Source organism: Balaenoptera borealis (genome assembly GCF_965194805.1).
Source record: "Balaenoptera borealis genome assembly, chromosome: 8".
In the NCBI taxonomy this organism is placed as follows: domain Eukaryota; kingdom Metazoa; phylum Chordata; class Mammalia; order Artiodactyla; family Balaenopteridae; genus Balaenoptera; species Balaenoptera borealis.
Window position 1 is genome coordinate 50,231,417 of NC_138865.1, and position 19,341 is coordinate 50,250,757.

At 35.4% G+C, this 19,341-nt stretch overlaps 1 long non-coding RNA gene across 1 annotated transcript in view; it reads left to right on the forward strand.

The window, feature by feature from the left end:
- Positions 1 to 19,341, forward strand: part of LOC309632784 — an 807,477-nt gene that overhangs the window by 553 nt on the left and 787,583 nt on the right. The gene's annotated exons all lie outside the window — the stretch shown is intronic.

Sequence of the window (19,341 nt, forward strand, 5' to 3'; positions counted from 1 at the left end):
CCCAAAATCAAAAGAATAGCTAAACAGATTAGGTAGCTTCAAATTATCAGTTGACTTCTTCCTCCAGAAATTACAAAAGCAAACACCTTTCCATCTGTATTTTGAAAAAAAGCATTTCTTTACCCCCACATTTAGGCACAAATCCTAGACAGGATTTAGTATGCTGTACCCTGTCACTGCCAGGCTATGTTGGCCCAAAGGAAAAGATGACAGTGGTTCAGAGAAGATGAAACCATCACATCAAGCCAAAGGACCGCTTTATAACACTACTGCTTATTAAGTTGATCAGAATGTACCACCCAGTATTTCTCAGGCAGCCTAACTTATTCAAACCCAACTCATCTATCACAGGAAAACAGGGCAAAATCTCCACTTATTATTCTCCTTTCTGACAGCCATAAAACCAATAATAGTCTCTTTATAAACTTTATTTTGTCTCTGAATCTCCTATTTTAAAAAACCAAAAGGCTTACCTAGAATTTTCTCCTTCAAGTAAGATTTATCCAGCTTGTGTACTTTAATAAATGCCTAAGGTCAAGCACCAAGTTTTCTTTATTTCAATTACCCTCAATGTGCCTGGCGCACAGCAAGTGCTCAATGACTGTTGAATTGATTTATATAGCTTAAAAATATCTGTATTGGTGATTGAATTTGCCTGTTATATGCAGATTTTTATCACATCTAGGGAGATACCTGACCTAAAGTAATTGATTCCTGAAGGTCACCTGAACTGATTCACATCTTAATACAAGTTGTTTCATGTTTAAGATATATTTTTTGAGCGCCTTTTAAGTAATCTATGAGTCTCAGCAATGAAAAAGTTCTAGAATTGTTTGTGACATATCTTTTACTCTAAATTAATAAACCACCCATCTAAGACAATGCATCTATCCATTTCATTTATCTCCCTTCTGAAAGAGCTGACCAATGCTATAATCCTTACTATTCATGTTAGTTGAGGAACAAAAGGTCATTTAGCCAAAAATTTGCTGAGATTAAACATAACTTAGGTACAAGGTCAAAACAATAGCAGACCCCTGATGCGCAAATTATTGCTTTTCAATAATAAGCCCAAATCCTCCCCCACATCACTCTCAGGGAGTACTATAAACATTAGGGATTCATCACAAGCATAATGTTTAGGGGATTGCCACCAGGTTCTAGAGAATGGTACATTCATTATCCTCTAAAAATGTTTTCACTGCTATGATCAGAATGAATTAAGAAGTAAACCCACTGGAAGAATTACAATTATTCACTTCTTCTGTACCAGTGTTGGGAATGAATCTCACTTTTCCTGGAAATTTTACTGCATGTTAATTTACCTGTGTTGCATTAAGTGACAAGCATTCTGAAAGGCCAGCAGAAAAGTAGAATGGCCTGGCCTATCTCTTGGAGGCTCCTATCACTCTGCTTGGAAAAATTACTAATTCAGTGCTTCAAATATATTATTTAGCATAAAAGTAGAGCTATAAGTAGTAGAGAAAAACACTTGTTTATAAGCATATTATAGGTAGTTCCATGACCTGCACTTTATTTCATAATAAAATCTTTAATTCTAAAGTAGTGACGTTCTCAAGGCTACAACTAGAAGAAAGTGACTTATTAACATATGATTTTAGATACTGAAAGAGAAAGAACAACATATAGTTGTAACAGGAAAGACATTCTGCTGTCTAGTCATCTTACATCTTACACATTGTTTTCATAGTTTTCAAAAAGTTTCCCATATTTTAAGAGTGAATAATTTCAACTTTGACACAGAGTGTGATTAATACTTTGTCGCCACTAGAATTTATTTTAGGGTATCTTCCAATCTTTCCCACCCCAGTACACACAGATGGGCAAAGAATATATTTACCTACGCTTCTACTACTTTAGAATGTTAGCTCAGGAAGTCACATCCCCAAATTGGTAAAGCCCAGGTGACTGTCTCCTTTTAGAATGCATCTAATTTCAATGTGAGTATAAATTAATTATCTTCCTCCTCCAATTGACACAGGCCAATTTGTACTGAGAGGTAAGGGTGGCAAGGCAGAAAGTGTGATCAATAGCCTGTTATACAGGGCCACAGGAAATCTGATCCCCAGAGAGCTCAGAAAGCCAAAGAGGGCAAGAAGTTAATGGGGGCAAGATAGCAAATCTACACTATAATTTAATTTGCAAGCTGAAAAACTGTGACTATTTTGCCAAGAAGCCTTTTATCCCATTTTCTCCAATAACAGAAATCTGTGATTACCAGTCTTTCATCCAATATGAATTGGGCACACATATAGAACAGAGAAATAAAACCTAAGGGGGATTTTATTTTAATTTGACAAATATTTTTTTGAATTTAATAAAATAACTTATTGTTCCAGAAATGTACTGGTTGCATGATAAGAATCAAAGTATCATTTTATTCAAAAATGATCATATCAGAGCCACATCTAGAAATTAGATCAACCTAGACTCAACCAAGATTCATTCAAATATTTAGCGCATGGCCATATTTACTGGTCACTATTCTTACTGCCAGGGATGCAGAGATTTAAGATAAAAGAGATTGTCTAAGCTCTCAGTAAACGTACAGTTTAGAGAGGAAGACAAGTCAAAAAGATTATAAATAATATACTATGTGCCTCTCTAAATTTGTAATACTTATAACTGTATCACCTATTTCATCATAAGAATTACATGAGATAATCCATATAAATTATTTAGCAAAACTTCTGGCACATAGTAATTTAAATAAATATTAGCATCAGATGATGATGTAAACTATGGTGATGATGATGTAAACTATGGTGATGATGATGATGATAATGATATGGTGATGCCACCATCCCAAGAATATATGGGAACATTGAGGACACAGAATGCAGATTAGGAAAGGATTTTTAAAAGAAAAGCTTTCCTGTTAGAGGTATAAATCTGAGCTAAATTTTTAAAGATGGATAATAAATATAAGCCAATAACAAAGAGTTAGGGAAGAGATAGAAATGTCCTAGACAGATAAGATAGAAGCATCAATGCTTTTACCCCTTACCCTGAGCAGTTTAGGATCCCTTCTGAGTCTTGCAGCAGCCCTGAACCAGACATCTAGCATCTGAATCCTCTCAGATGTGATGTTCAGGGAAATCCCCAGACACCTTGAGAGACCCATGTGTCTGGACACAGTATCCAATTTACGTGTGTCTTTAGATTTTCGTCCTCTTCATTCTGGTGAGAACCTCTTGCATGATCAATTTAATAATGTCAAATTGACCAATATTATGCTTTGTTTGGTCTTTCCTATTCACATGAAATCTATTTGTCCTGGTATTTAAAAATATAAAGCTGTCTTTTCCTATTTAAAGTAAATAACATTCAAGTCTTACCTGTAGTACATATTGCTTTATTCTTCACTTTTTCAGAACATAGGTACTTCAGTATATTGTTAAATGAACCTATATTAATTTATTCTGCCATTCCTTGTTCTTTATGTATGCCTAGAACATACTAGATACTGTGTTCCATGTATTTCTAAAAGGTGCTACATATAATGGGAGAAACATGGTATTTTCCCCCATACAGCTTGATGTAACAATTCCATTTCTAGGATCTATCCTACAGAAATACACATGAGTACAAAGATATAGTTTAGATAGATAGGAGGGAGGAGGGAGAGAGAGAACAGGATGTTAGGGGAATAAATAAGGAGACTATAGATATAGATATTCATTGCAGCATTTTTTGAAATGTAGAAAAATTATAAATAGCCTATATATGGTAATGGTTAAATAAATTATGGTTAATTCATACTAGACTGATAGGTAGCTCTTAAAATAAATAGGGTAGACTGAAGTGCAGTAACATGAAAGGGTCTATAAGGCATATTAAGTGATGTAATTACATAACAATGAAGCTAATCACATACACACACAGATATTTAAATGGTAAATGCACAGGAAAAGCTTTCAGAAAATTGACATCAAACATGCAGAGGGAGGTAGGGAAAGATGCTGGGGATAGGAAGAAAAGCAAAGAACATGGAGTGGATATTTGCTTTTTACTTTACATATTTTTGAACTGTTTCAGTTTTGTGAAGTATATATGTTTCTTTGAAGCTAAAATAAAAATTTACTCTAACTGGAAAAAAAATGATAATATGGATTAATGCTCCTGACTCTTTGCTCTGGTTGAACAGCCTTGTCCCATCCTCTGTGGTAAGTGAAATCCTATTCACTTTTCAGGGCCCAACTCAGTCATCAGTATATTCCTTGATATTTAAGTCATAGCTACTCTAAATTTCAAATAATAATTCTAAACTATCTTGGGTATGTGGCACTTGGATGCTTGCAAACTTCCCACCCATTCTACAAACACCCAATACCAGCATCTCATCTGTGCTTCTCCAGGACTATGAAATTAGAGCGCTTTACACTGTATCACAGTCACTTCTCAGACCAACCAGTAAACTTATTCATCTGAGTCCTCAGTGTTTATTAAAGAGGATATTAAAGAGAAATTTGCCTGCACAAATGCAACTGAGAACAAAATGTAAGAGAAGTCATCTCCAACTTTCACCCTCTCTTCACCTAATAAGTGGTGTGGGAATATGAGCCATTTCCATATTTCATAGGCATCCTGTGATGTGAAAGCTTATTTCTGAATTTGTTTCTCCTGTAAGAAAAGATTTCCTTCCTAAAATTAGACTGTGAATCTACTTCCAAAGCCACTAATCAAACATAAGTTAAAGCTACTTAAATAAGGGAGAGAAAATTTTAGAGCTCTAAAATCATTAGAAATAGGTCACCGAAAGCTTCAGTAAAACTTCAGAAAAGGTTCCAGGAAAAAAGGTATTCTCATTAAGAAGCTGTGAAGTAATCCTGCTATCAAACAGGGGGAAAGAAATCACATATGCAAAAGCAGCAAAATACAGTCTATAAAGTCATTTAATGAAGCAGAAATTTGTATCTATGCCATATCTAATGCACTTCTGGAAAAACCTCGGCATATTCACTAATTATGAACCATATATTACATAGTTATTATGGGTATTATTCAGCAATAGAAGATTTAAAGTTGGTTGTCTCCTTCACCATAGTTAGCAAAGAAATATTGGCACATATATGATCTACTTAAATAGGTTAGAAAATAGGAGGGAATTTACTAACTAGCCCTTTAATTATGCAAACAGAGTTTCCATAATTCTGAAACTGAATTCCATGACACCCACAGATTTCCCTATAATCTAGCTGTAAATAGTAATTACAGTGTTCAGAGTAGAAACCGCTGTATTTTAGGTTGCAAAGCAGTCTCTATTATTATCTCCTATATTAAGTCATTTGATAACTGTCTAAACTTTCCTAGTAGGGTGATTTTTATTTTCTTTTAAAGTCATATTTTTCTTTATTTTCATGAAAAGTGTAACAAAAATTTGTTCAGCCATTTTCAAATTAAAGGACAATGGGGAGGAAAATTTGCCGTTAAACTTTAAAACATTATATTTAGCAGGCCCTCGGTGAGTTGCATAATCAGTTCAAGACTATGGATTAACAATCAAAGGGAGCCTAGACACTGACCTACATTAGAGAAACCCTACACACACAACCAAGAATTCATCATCCCCAGAGAACTGAAAGCCTTTTGGGTAACCTGCTAGCTAAGCAGCACATGCCCCAATATTATAGTGCTAGGAACCAGGAAAAAACTCATCTTGAAAGGCACCACATTAAAGGTGAGAAAAACAGTAGGAGTCCTACATAACCCAGCATTAGCTTTCAGACCTAGCCAATAGTGCTGCAAGGCAATGATCATTTAACTATTTGTTATGCAGGTTTACATCTACGGCTACTTTAGGAACCACATTTGACAGGGCATTATGTTCATCCTCAGGATGCTGAACACACAAGTTGCCAAAATTGACTGAGCCACATCAGAGCAGGATAATTTCAACTGTCTTGGAGATTCACACCCAAATGTTTCAGTCACTTCAACCTGACATAGGTACAAAATTTAATTTATGTTGCCACCAAAACCCACTCCTCCTCCTGTGTTTCCTGTCTCAATGAACAGACCTTTTATTTACACAATTGATTGCTCACGCCAGAAAATTAAGCATCATCTTGGATAGTTCCCTCTTCACATGTTGCACATCTAATCACAAGTCTTTCAAATTTCCTCATTCATTCATTTCTCTTCATCCCCACTATCACCATCATAGTTTGGACCACCAAAATCACTTCTCTGGATCTAGAGATGAATCTAGAGGAAGACTCATGAGTCTCAAAGCCCCTTCTAGAGCCTTGTATCTAATTTTATATTCAAAATTTTGTATTCTTTTTCTTAAAGAGAATCCCAAAATATATAACCTGTGGACCCTACAAAACCTATATCCTCTGCTATCAGAATTACTGCAAAAGCTTCCAATCTCCTTAGCACTGTAGATGAAGTGGTCTTTCTAAAACACAAATATGATCATGTACTTCCATTGCTCAAAAGCCTCCAGTGGTGGCATGTTTCTCTTAGGATTTTGTCTCAACTCCTTAAACTTAAATTTTATGTAGTCTACATACATCTTATGATATACATACAACTTCTCCAGCTACTATACAGCCCTTATACCATGTTCTCTAGACATACCAGAATGTGTCCCCTCACAACTTCCCATTCTCTCTTCTTGAGAGCAGAAACCAGGTCTTGCTTCCTGTTAAACCAGCAGCACCTAGCACTATCATGTCACTTAGTAGGCATTTCATAAATATTTATTGATGGAATACATGAATGAGTAATGAATGAACTCCACATCACTGGTCCTAATCCAGGCATAGGGATCAGAAACCCATGAGGGATTGATCTAGCAAGAAAAGCACTGATTGATTCCCGGGAATAAATTGCAGTTGACTTCTCATATTCATGAGTAATTATACTGGAAAGAATTTTTGATGAATCATATATCAGGGGAACAGTCATTAAATCTCACTCTAAGTTTCTCTCTCCTTTAGAAATCTGCATTTCTTCCCAAATTCCTATTGCTTTGAATGTAATGCCTGATATACCAGATTTTTCCTAGCTGATATTGCCCTACCTACCAAACACTGAGAATATACAAAAAATATCTAATCCAGGGCCTGAACATAGATGATCCAAGCTACTATTTGCTTACAGATTTTTTTCCTACCATTCAACAACACGTAATGTGGCTAACTTAAAGTTTTTTCTTATCCATATTTCCCTACTTCCTCCAAATACATTCTTACCAGGTAACTAAGATGAAATTTTTCCCCAATTATCTTGACAATTACTTTCTATATATTAATACTTATTTAGATTACATCTCATGCTGATATAAAAATTCCAATAACTGACTACAAAATACCACAAACTTTTTAATATTCATTCCTTTAAGAAACATTCACTGGATACTCACTTTATGTGCTAGGCAATGTACAACAAGTTACATAAAAGAAAATTATATTGTCCTTCAAGGCTTTTCCCATGTAGGGACATAATATCATCATGTTTTATACCATTCAATAAAATTCTTAGATCCTTTTATATGGTTCCTGCATATCTTCTTGGTAAATGTTCCAAATGTACATTGAGTATAGATGATAGACAGATAGACAGATAGATAGATAGATAGACAGATAGATAGATAGATAGATAGAGATAGATAGATTTGAATATTAGAATTAGGATTTAGGTAGAATATAGCTAGGTAGGTAGATAGATAGATATCTGAATATTATATCCATATATATGCTTATTAATATCTCACATACTTATACATAAATTAGATTGACTTACAACACAGTTTTTAACCATTGAATTAATGTAGTTTTTAATAGCTCATGGGTCAAGGCTTCTAACCATTACTTTTTTGATCAATATTTTCTTAGCTCTTCTTGCTTTTTCCCTCTTCTAGGTGAATTTTAATATGATTTCATCAAGTTCCAGATAATGGTATCAAGATTTTGGGATAATTACATCAAATCCATAAATTAATTTGTGAATAACTGGCATCTTTTACCTTACATAATAACCCATGAGACTTAATAAAAATGATCAAGGATATCCCACCATTGTCCATGCTTTTTATTAGTGTATTGAAATCTCCATATTCTACAAAATATTAACATGAACATTCTATCCATTTGATTGTTGATTAGCCAAAAAACAAAGAAAAGGGAAAAAATTATACCATGTCAAAATAACGGACAAGTTAATTTGAAATCCCTACATGAAAAGCCCTATCAGGTATGCAAAGGTATCAAATAATTAATACAATTGACTGGCTGGAGGAAGCCGTACTTATACAGAACTCAATGGAAGCAGGAACTTTTTACCTGGCATTCTTTTCATGAAAGAGTGATTGTTTATGAGCACTTTACTCCCAATCTCAGTAAAGGTGGTCTAGTTCCTTAATACCAGAATAGAAAATAATTCAAATCCTGGATACAAGGGTGTTTTAACTCTGAGAAGGTATGGAGGAAAAGAATAAATTAAACCAGTGAGAATAAGCAGAGGCAGATAAAAACTAAAATTACCTCCTCTGTTTTTGTAGCCTCATGATTTTGAATCTATGCAAAGTGAGAAAGTGTGGCATATTGGCTTGCGAGTGCTTTGAGAACAGAGATATTCTCTTTAATTCTACCACAAACTTACATCCAGAACGTGCCCACATAGAGTCAGAACTGGGAAATTTTTCTGAACAGGCTGGGGGTAGTTTTTAGATCCTAAATAGTATTTTCTAAACATTCAAAGTGAAAATACTGTAGGCCACAGCTTACCTTTCGATCGGCATACTTACTCTACCAGATAAGAATCTCTTTAAGGTCAAGATCCCTGTCTCACTTATCTTTTCACCACCAGCGTTTAACACTGACCAATCTTGCACACATTAAAGTAATGAGAACAATGGCATCATCCCTAGAAATGAAGGTAATGAGTAAATGTGTGCATGTGTATATGTGTCTGTATATACATATATGTTTTTCATTGTATCCCAATATAGAGATACATATGACCAGTGTGAATTTATGCTTTGAAAAGTGTGAAAATAATTGGTTTGGAATTAACAAAGTTACTGACATTTAAAAAGGCCAGTGCTAGAGAAAAAGCACATTATTTTTGACTGAGTTGTAGGATGAGCCCTTAACAATTATGTCTGTGCACATACCCACACAACTGTAGACATCAGAAGTTTTTTAAAACTAGTTAAGAAGCACTAGTTGACCTTTCCCTATCTTCCTTAGAGTGCACCTTTATTAACGTGCCCTTCAAAAACTGCAAACTACACAAAGACAAGAAAACAGTGCTCTCCCAAAGAGTTAGAAAGGGATGTAAATCATGGATGGCTCTAGCCTCTGGCAGATTCACTCACACCTTGCTCTTTGCAGGGCTCTTCCTTTATCGTCAACTCTAGAAAGCAAAGTTAAAAAAAAAAAAGATATTTGTAATTTTGACCTACAGTTTTTAAAAAACAATAAAATGCCATTGTTCATAGAAACACAAAAATAATAGCATTGAAGTCACCGTATCACCACAGCACGTGCACAGAAGATGGCAGAAATGACAATACGGCCTAGGAGAAATGGGTGTAAGGCCTCTGGGCAAGCCACCATTTGTGCATTCTCTACACATTTTCATCGCTGAACCAAAGGTCTGAGTTCCTAACAGCGTTTAATTTGGAGGGTAAAGTAGCAACACCAAAAACAAAAAAAAATCTAAAAGATGCCTATTCCACGTGGAGTATCTGCTGCCAATATGACCTTTGTTGTAATTATGTTTTAGCTAGCCATGGAAAAGCTCTTCACAAAACAAGATTCCGTCCAGCACCAAAGTGACCATGTTCTTCTACAGAGTTGAGAAGCATCGTTATGTTTTCACAATGCCAAAAGTTCTGCTATAAAATATGGGAAGCCTCCTTCTTGCTTCCATATTCCTTCAAATGGAAGAGATGTCATTGCTGATTAAGTCCAGGTACTGAGAGCGATACTGAGCTGAAGAGTGAATAGCAGAGAATAGAAGTTGAAAATCCACAATAAGAAAGAAAAACCCATAAAGTGACAGGAGCTAAATAGGCAGAGGCCATGAAGGAGAGAAGTGAGCAGAGAAAACTTTGTTACAGCACCAATCAGAGAAACTGAGAGATGATTTAGATAACAGGCATGGCAGGGCATAAAAGCAGTGAGCACCAGACACCGTTTCTGAGGGAAAAGTCCTCAGACTCACAATAACCAGAGCTTCTGTGGGGAGAGTGCAGCCTTCCCAGGGGCAGGGAATGAAGCTCAGATTCCCTGTGAGGCCTCCTCTGTAGCTACTGAGAGCAATCTCAGTCCACTGCCCATTACACGATTAGGCTGAGCACATCTCTGCACCCAAAAGCCCTTCAACACCTGAAAGACCAATTAGGATAGAAAGTTAAAGGGTCTGTCTTAAATCCAAGTAAGCCAGAGTTGGATTAAGCAGAAGGATAAAGGTCCAAGTTCATACAAGAAAACACTTAACTTTAACCTAGTGAATGTTATTTGTAATCTTCTTAAACTTGTCGATCAGGGACTGATTCGTCAGTGAAAAATTATTTCTAAAACTAAAGAATAATATATAGGAGCATCTTAGCTGTCCATACAGAGCAAATTTCTGGAATTGGATCACCCAGCCACAAACTGAGGCATTGCCAGTAGGTCCCCAAGTGGAAAACACAACCACAGGAGGAAATAAATAGCCTTCAAAATCTATCAAAGGTAAACCAATATGAAAAGTAACAGTAAATACCTCACATGCTAAAAGATCTAGACTTAGACCAAGGCTTTGATTTCAAGTACAATAGAATTACCACATTAATTATTCATGTTTTGTTTATACCAGGAAAACTCATGAAAAAAATAGAGATAAACAGATTCATATACAATGAAAACACCAGAAAATCTAAAAGCCATTGCTACCAGATATTGTGATGCTTGAATCTCAGGGGCTGAAGTTTTTAATGTTATATAGATATTTCCTTAGGCTAATATTTCAAATAATACTTAAACTATGTAAGTTCCTTTGGCTTTCATCCCCCTCCAAGTAGGTAATGGAAATATGGCTGGACATCCAGAACAAGTTGATCTGCAAGGTTATTTGAATAACTGGAGGTTAAATGTATTGTGTTATTACTTTCAAGGTGAGTACTATAAATTCTCTTCTAGATGTTTTCTTAGAAGCATTTTACTATTACAGACACCATTTGGCTACTGATAATTTGAGGGTCGCGTGAAAAAATCATATCTGCTGCAATTCGGAAAAAAATAGCAATAGGTTGTGAACAAGAGCTATGTTCATTTTGCTGGGTTTAGAATAATGTAGGAGTGCCTATAACAAGTAAACAGTGGACAGGCTTTGTTCTGCTGGATTTAGATTAACCTTTACAAGCAATGCAGAATTAGATTATGAAAATAAATTGAAAATGGCATCTCCTTAAACTCACTTTGTACTCTGCATTTTCTTAAGCTTTTATGTGACTGTCAAATATTAGTACAGGGCTCCATTTGTATTTGTAGCATTTTATCTTTTTTTTTCTGAAAAGATAAGCACCAGTCTTCAGAGAAAGCTTCTGACTATTGGATACAGAAAATAAGTCTTTCCTGAATGGTTAATGTTTCAAATATGAGCACAGATACCAGATGGCAAAAGGGGAAAAAAAGAATTCAAGTTGTTTCATTGCTCAATGATAAGGATTTTTCCATCTGCTGGTTCAATACTAACTTGGTTTACATTCACTTAGAGCCAATACAATTAAAACTCTATTTGAAGTGAAATGTTTCAGAAAAATAAAACTAGAAACCTGAGAAACCCTTCTCCGAGTTACATCTATCCTTCGAAAATAGCTAAGCTTTTATATATGTGTACAAATGTGAGTGCAAGAAAAAACAAAGATATAAAATACATTTTGAAACATTCTAAAGTCACATGCACTTAAATAATTCTAATGAAGACTATATGTGATTGAAATGTAAGTGGATATCTGCTAGAACTAAGAATCATGGTGAAATAAAATGAGTCTAAAGTAATAATATACTGGGGTAATCGTCACAAAGAATGAAATGGGAGGCTACTGGTGAGTGAACAATATGGTAGCAGTTGACAAAGAAACAGGTTTGAATGGTGAATCCACAAAGACCAAAGAGCAGGTGATGAGGAGAAACAGCATAGCAATCACAGGCAACAGCATCTCACAGGATAGCAGAGGTCTTACATACTAAAATGGGTGTAAAGTAGAAAGGAGTACCCAGAAACAACTAGAATTCATAAGAACAAGCATCAAGTGAGAGCCATAAGCAACAAGAGAGTTCTGGGGTCCCTCCTAGCAAGGCTACCCCACGACCCTTTGATATTAGGACACTGTCCCCCAAACCTTTGATAGAAAGAGCTCCTACTCAAAATATAATGTTCATAATACTAAGAAGTGGTTTTCCAGGGTAACCTTCCCTTCTGTCCTGAAAATACTGTTAACTTAGGCATCACTCCTTTGGTGATACAAACTCCTCAAAGATAGGCCCATGAATTACTTCTGTATTCCTGATGCTTAGCACTTAGCATATGAGAGATGTTCCACAAATATTTGATAATCTTAATAGAACTGATCTAAGAATTCCACCTTCTGGGGAAGCGGGGTGGTGGTGGTGGTGGGATGAATTGGGGGATTGGGATTGACATATACACACTAATATGTATAAAATAGATAACTAATAAGAACCTGCTGTATAAAAAAATAAATTAAATTAAATTAAAAAAAAAAAGAACTCCACCTTCTAAACTGATAATGCTCTGTTAATGGGCATTCCCTTCAATCAGAGTAAGCTTATGAAGATCAAAGAAATATATATATATTTGTTTGTTTATCCTTTTTTCGTGAACTGCTCACAATAGTGTAAAACCTAAATTTACTCTTAATGAGGACAAATATAATGGATGAAAAAGAAAAGTTCCTCCAAGTCTGTAGTATGATTAAATTTGCTTCCTTCTTTGCTCCTTTATCACTTGGACAGTGTTCTCCAAAGAGAGGGGCACAAAAAAGAAGCAGGGGGGGACACAGTCCACAGGTTAGCAAGGTCAGTCATTGAAATCTAGGAAGAAAATATTAGAATATCTATTTCTTTTATTTTTCATCTCATCGTTTTAAAACATTTTAATTCTGTGCATGATTTATAATACACGATGTATTAACCCATTAATCCATGCATATAATTTATAAATAATTAAGCATATGTGACCTGTGAAGAACTGAAGGCACAAAAAAAAAAGTCTGAAGACCACAGAACCCTGAATTCTTACAGCCAAATGAGAATGAAAGAAATATTTACAGAACTTAATATGCATTTTTTATAATATACTTAGATTTTATAATTACTACTTTAATTGCTTTCTAAATACTAAACTATAATTGTGTGACATATAATCTGGTTTGAAATGCTACTTAGACACAAAGCACTCAATCAATAATGTGGGCCAAATACATGTTTGTTGAATGAATGAATGATGAATGAACGAATGAACATTCTGCCAAGACTGGAAAACACTGTGATAAACTGAGCTGTCAGTAACGTGGTATTTTCCAAAATAACTTCCATTGAGCATTAGTTCTTGAGGAGCTTTATAAAAAAAGATTCAAGTTCAATTAGTTATTTTGTAAATGCTGCATACTATAGTACACTCTTTCAGAATCACAGCATAGATGAGTTATGCGAAAGGCTCTGGGAAATTCTGCAAAGCAGAAACCTCTGTTTATTCCAGCATTTCCCATTTCCCTAAATTATGTGACCAAAACACTTCTCCCCTATCCATAATATCCATCGATTACCCACAGGGAATAGTGTTCCTCAGAAGGCATGTGGTGAAATCCTATTTTAATGGGATTCAACCTGAAAACTGGAGGTTCGACTAAATATGGGGTAATTCTTATGGGTTGTATATCAAGCTAAAGGACAACTCAAGCCATTGTACACACAAGTCTGTACTATGTAATGTCATTCGTAATGACTTGGATTGTAGATATAAGCAAGGATACTCATTAAATTACCTACTATCATCTATAAGGATGACCTTCACAAGCACGCTATTTAGAGGAATTTGTTTTTATCTCAGATATTTAGATAATTTAAGTATACAGAATCCTTATAAAAAGGGGAGAAGAAAAAGGAAAGGACCTGTTTAACTAAAGTATTTACTGTGTATCAGGTTTCATGGTAGAAACTTATTTTTTAATATTTAAATTTCTGAACAATTTTATTGGCTAGATATTGTTTTCCCCTTTTACCAATGAGGAAGCTGAGTCAGAGAGGCACACACTGGTAACTGATGGAGCCCAAGGTGACCATTCAGGTTTCCATCTAAATTAGGACACTTTTGAAAATCGGACAACATTTTTCTGGGATAACGTTTTTAGCCTAACTTGCTCTCTGCCAACACATGGTACAGAGACATGGTTTGAACCCAGATCTCCCTAAACTATCTTCTTTCCATTACATCTTGTTGCTTGAGATAAGAATAGAGTTTAAACAACGGGGGGAATTCTTTCATAATGTATACATATATCAAATCATTGGGTTGTATACTCCAAATACCTCACAATTTTGTATGTCAATTATACCTCAATAAAGCTTGAAAAAAAGAATAGAGTTTAAAAACTGTTAGATAAGTCATTTCATGTAAGAACAAAAAAGAATATAACAAGACTGCTTTAAAAATATTTTTACCTGCATAAATAGAAAAGGAGAAAGGATGATCAGAAGATCAAATAAAATTGTATCTTCCACCAATGAAGAGCTGCCTTTAAAAAATCCTAACATGAAACTAGGCATATCCTAATAGCAGTATAATGTAAAATGGCTGAAAATAATCCTTTATACCAGTTTTAACATCACTTAGACTTTTTTTTTAACATCTTTATTGGAGTATAATTGCTTTACAATGGTGTGTTAGTTTTTGCTGTGTAACAAAGTGAATCAGCTATACATATACATATATCCCCATATCTCCTCCCTCTTGCATCTCCCTCCCACCCTCCCTATCCCACCCCTCTAGGTGGACACAAAGCACAGAGCTGATCTCCCTGTGCTATGCGGCTGCACTTAGAGTCTTTAAAAATTACTATGTTGCTTTTTTGTTTTACCGCATATAAGGAAGATGTCAAGAAACTGGAAAAGATCCAGAAAATAGCAATTAAAATGGCTTAAAGGGTTGTCGCATAGAAGTCACAAGAAAGAAAGTAAATGAGATAGAATTATGTAGTCTAATGTGGAAAGTCCAAGAGATAACTTTAAGATTGCCTTCAAGTGAATCAAAAGCTGCTGAATAGAGGTCTTCATCACCAGAGGATAAAACAAAAGGGATGAGCTTTAATTACAAACTCTGAGAGTTAGCATGTGGAATTATGTCATGGTGGTAAATAAATGCCACATAAATAAAAAAATGCTATGAAATGCCATAATAAGTTACAAGGAGGCATCTCCCAGACACTTCTACTTCAAAGAAACAGTCACGTGCAACGCCTTATTTAATTATTGCTTTTCTTGAAGCTAGAGAGGGAGAAACAACGATCACCTTAAGTCACACAAGTCGTATGATTCCTTGCTGCAATTTTCCTGATGTTAATGCTTATGTCCGATATAAATCACTGGTCATTCAACCTTCCCCACAAACTACACTGTAAAGTTCAAACACCTTATGATGTCATAAAAATGTTTTTTGTATCTAAACCTACTCTTTCAGCGTAAGTTGCCACTCCCTCAACACATCCTGTGCTTCTGCCATACTACCCAGAAAACCACAAGAAGCACTCCAAACCACCAAGTGCTAACACAATTCCTTGCCTTTACACGTTATTTCCTCTGAACAGGATGTAATTCTTCCTGCCAAGCCCTCAATCCATCCTACAAACCGTACTCCTTCTCTAAGATAAAAATCAAATGCCTTTTCTCTGTTGCTTTAGCAGGTGATAAAATTCTTCTTGTCTGCGTCCAATTCCAAAATACAAATTTAGTTTCTTCTTTCTGTGCTCTCAAAGTACATTTTTTCCACATTTATCATGGTACATGTCACATTATTCTTAAAATTCTTTACTTGCCTGGCACCCTGAATAGACTGTGACCTATCTGATCGGTAGGAGAGGAGGGTCTGGGAACAGGACACAGTCTGGCCTAATTCTTTTCTTTTCAGCTACCTAGCACATAGTAGGTTCCAAATTTTTTGTTGAAGGCATTAATTAACTACCTGTTGCCCGCAAAGAAACATTCAACTTTCAAATTACTGCTGTGGAAACCATACCTAGGGACTTCTATTGGTCTTTAAATTCAATTCATTTAGACTTGTTTTCCAAGTTTCTTCTAAGAGCATTTTTACCTTCAAACAATAGAATCAATAATGTATGTTTAAATGCTCTGGAGCAAACATGTGTGTCTGATCTACTCTATCAAAATCATAGAAATACCTGGGGCTCTAGGGGTAAAATAGTGAGGAGCATATCTGTATAAAAGGGTGGTTAGAAAATGTAAATTTTCTTCTCATCAAATTAGTTCCAGAAAAAGCCTGTGGGAGGTACACAGGCATCCAGATCCCACTTCAGCTTTATCTGTATATGAATAAGGACAGCAGGGTTTTCCATGAGGAGAAATAGTGCATAAAAATATTTTATTATTAATACAGACATAAAGCAATATCAGACATCTTAAATACAACTGGTCTCTTGTTGCCATTTGTAAGATGTTTGCTCTCTGATGTAAAGTTAGTTTATTTTTCTACATTTGCAACATTTGTTAAAGCATTTACATTTTGAAGAAAATGAATAAATGTATCAAGCACAAGAATGCATACTTTAAATGTAGTGTTTATCTTCGTAAGACAATATACTTTCAAAATATTTCCTTTTAATTTAAACATTTTTACTTCTAATTTGGATCCATTTTAGATTAAATTATTTTTAACTGGACACTTCAAAAAGCAAGGAGGAATTACATATTTATGCATTTTAATGCATTTGACTTCTTTTGACTCAATGTAAACTGTCTTTTAAAAAACTAAAAAGAGCTCAAAAGTAATAGCTTGAGGTAACCACGTTTTGTTCTGTGCAGCTAAAATGACTTCAAATTTGTAGCAGTAACCAAGAAAATAGAACTCAGTTCCCTAATATTAGTCTCTTAAATATCTTCAATCTTTCCCTTTTGATTGCCACCTTGATGTCAGCATTCAGACTGGCACAAATTCCTCCCTTATTTGAAAACAAACAGACTAACACAGAAACATGTCATATCCTGGCTATTTCCCTAGTTCTCTCTGCCCTTTTACAGACGGCCTTCTTGATCCCTCTTTTTCCTTCCCTCAACTCTCTGCAATCTGGCTTTAGCTCCTTCTGTTCCACTGAATTTCTTCCTGTCAAAGGTGCCAACAACCTGCTCATTACTAAATCTGAAGTTGTTTCACTATTATTTTCTTACTAAGAGTAAGAAAATAGTAACTAATAGTTACTATTATTTTCAACAGTAACTGACCACTCCCTCCTTCTGGAAGTGGAATCTTCTAATTGTTACAATGCTAGTCTTCTCCCTTTTCACTCTTCAGTCACATACATGGGCTTCTCTGTCTATGTCCATCTCTTAAATGTTGTGCCTTTCAGAGCTCTAGACTCTTCTCACTCTCATACCTTTTGTGATTGATTATTGGAAAATCACCCCAGTGAATTGCTGAATTCACATCCCAGGGCCCTCCCACAATGGAATGGGCTTGTGATTTGCTTGGACCAATAGAATTAAGTGGAAATGACACTGCAAATTCTAGGGCTGTGCTGGAGATCTTATAGCTTCCACTTTCCCTTTTTTGTAGCCCTGAGATGCCATGTAAGGAATTTGGGGCTATCCTCCTTGAAGATGAAAGGTCATGTAAAGAGAAAGGCTCTGGAAGATGAAAGACCATGAGACAAGAGAAAGGTCTAGCCAGTTCACATCCATTCCAATCATCCTAACCCAGGTATCAGACATGTGAGTAAGTCTATATCGGATCCTTGGTTCCAGTTGCACCATTAGCTGACTGCAAATGCATAAATAAGCCTAGCCAACACCATATGAAACAGAGACAAGCTGCCCAACCGAGCCCAATCCAGATTATAGAAATATGAGCAGAACTATGAATGCTTGTTTAAAACCACTAAGTTTTGAGGTGGCTTGTTATGCTGCAACAGTTAACTGATACACCATCCATAGGCAATCACAATCCCTTCATCACAGTGGCTTCGATTTCTGTCACTGCCTGAAGGCCTCCAAATCCAGACCTCTGGTTTGGCCTCTCTTGGAGTTCCAAATCCAAGTATAAAACTGTCTACTAAATTTTCATGCTTGAATGTCTGTAGAACTCTCAAACCCCACATTTCTAAAAACTAGTTTATCTTACCCCCCAAAACACCTGTTTATCCTCTTGCATTGTATTTCTCATCGAATGGCATTTCTGTTTATAGTGTGGCCCAAGCAAGAGACCTAAGATTATCCACTCTTTTTTTGTCTTTTTCCTCCTCTAATTAATTATTAAATGTAATCATTTCTAACACTAGATATTCACTACTCTCTATCTCTCTTAGAGATGTTAACTTCATCATCTGCATGACTTCAGAATACTATCATCTCTCAATTGCATGATTCTAACTTCTCTCAGAGTCTTCTGTTATCATTTCAATGCAATCTCTCAGTAAAACCAGACCCAATGTTTTAAAATCTAATCAATCTAATTAACAATCTAATCAATCATTTGCCTACTTAAAACGCTGCAACATCTTCCTCTCACCCATGGAATGAAGTTAAAATTTCTTAACAGAGATAAAAGTACCTTCACTATCTGACACATGTCTATCTCTCTACCCTTCTCCCCAGCTCCCATCACCACTAGCAGCCGGTGCTTCTGCCCTCAAGGTCCATACATGTTGTCCCAAATGACAGAATTTCCTTCTTTTCATGGTTGATTAATATTCCATTGTATATCACATTTTCTTTATTCATTTATCCATTGGTGAACACTTAGGTTGTTTCCACATCTTGGCTATTGTGAATAATGCTGCAATGAAAATGAAAGTGCTAATATCTCTTCAAAATCCTGATTTCATTTATTTTGCATAAATACCCGGAAGTGGGATTGATAGAACATATGGTAGTTCTATTTTTAATTTTTTGAGGGAACTTCATACAGTTTTCCATAATGGCTGCATCAATTTACATTCCCACCAACAGTGCACATCCTAGCCAACATTTGTTATCTTTTGGGTTTTTTATATATCTATAATAACCATCCTGACAGGTGTGAAGTGATAACGTCACTGTGGTTTTGATTTGTATTTCCCTGATGATTAGTAAC